The 1498-nt window shown below is 42.6% G+C and overlaps 1 non-coding gene across 1 annotated transcript; it reads right to left on the reverse strand.

The window, feature by feature from the left end:
- Nucleotides 1-225: 225 nt before the first annotated feature.
- LOC18439080 (dirigent protein 22) lies at nt 226-1206 on the reverse strand. The gene has a single exon (XR_016045059.1). It is a non-coding gene; the product is annotated as a dirigent protein 22 (transcript).
- Between the last annotated feature and the right edge of the window lie 292 nt (nt 1207-1498).

Raw genomic sequence — 1498 nt, forward strand, 5'->3', positions numbered from 1 at the left:
CGGATTGGGACTCAATGTGGTCGCCATCAGAGTGAACATGGTGAAATCTTAAGTGATTCAGTCTACTGTGATGGTTAATTAGCGGAGTTGCTATGCGGCCGAGACAATTCGACATGGGTGAGTCTCAAGCAGAGACTGGTCAAGCACTAAAATGGCAATGCTACCAAAAAACAGCTAAACGCTATTCTCTGTTTTTTCCCCTTTTTTATGAGCAGCTAAAACTCATTTCCAACAATTATGTCTCTTTTTGTTCCATTACTCTCAGAAGATATAACTAAAAATAATCGACCATAAACAACGCTATCACTCTCACAGAGCATACATAAGTTACAGGAGAAATTCTTAAAGAAAAGCGAAAAAAGAAAAAATAAAAGAAAAAGTTAATAATGTGTAACATAGACATTGTACTCTACCACTGCATCTCCAGTTTTCAGATCAAACAAATGTGTCTTCGCGAGCACATAGCCACGAGCCAACCTGAACAAGCCACTGCCTCCAATAATCGGCATCTCCCTCACAGGATTCAGCACCGGATTCCTCCCAAGAATAGTTAAGGTGCTCCCTTTGTATTTCCCCTCAACAAACGCAAAGTTCATGGCCATGAGGAGCCCCAGATCAGTTTGCGAAGCTGATGCATAGAACCCTTGTGCTCTTCCGAATAGCTTCGACTTAGGATCAGGACCCTCAGTGAGGGGATCATCAATCATATAAACAGCTCCGAACAGAGTTAAGAATTTGCTAGTAGTGTCTGCCCTTGCCACCTGAATAGCAGATGGATTTCGACCACTGAGGACGTCATGGAAGTAGAAGTGAAGGTGACTAATCTTCTCTTTTCCGAATCCAATCATCGGTCGAGGAATTTTGGCCGTCACATTCGACTTTCCGGCGAAAACCCCTTTGCAGGAAAAGCAAGTGTGATACAAGATGAAGAAGAAGAGAAAGGGGAGGAGAGGTCTACCAGTGGGCATGGTGATGGCCATTGTTTTTGGAAGAATGGAAGGTGGGGCTGGTGATATATACGTCAAAACAAAAGGTGAGAGGGGGGAAAGTAAGGGGGTTAATGGGAAAAAATGGCTCTAGTCTTTGGCACTGTCCACTACTTGATTTCGTGGGAGGAGTCGTTTACAAGGATCCTAGAACTGAAAAAAGGAAAAGACAGAGAAGTAAAAGGCATATGTTCGGGTGTGGGCCAAAAAGCCACTACACTTTACAGGGCACTACATCTCTTCAAACAATTAAATAAAAATTAAGAAAGGGAAAACAAAAGAGTGATCCGGAAGGCGACTAGTGTGACATCATGATCCTGATTTTTCAAGAAAAGCATCCTGTGTAGTAAAGTTTAAAAAATCGTTAATCCACTCCATGAACCGGCTCGAGTGTGTCGGAGAACCGGATGGTTCTTGTTTCAACATCTTTTCAATAGAACATTTGGCAGCAAGAAACGCATGCCCCAGTAAAGTTTGAAAAATCCTTAGTCCTTTCCTTAGAACCAGTTCGA

Source organism: Amborella trichopoda, chromosome 11 (assembly GCF_054954075.1).
Source record: "Amborella trichopoda isolate Santa Cruz 75 chromosome 11, AtrichopodaSantaCruz75HAP2 v2.0, whole genome shotgun sequence".
Classification (NCBI taxonomy): domain Eukaryota; kingdom Viridiplantae; phylum Streptophyta; class Magnoliopsida; order Amborellales; family Amborellaceae; genus Amborella; species Amborella trichopoda.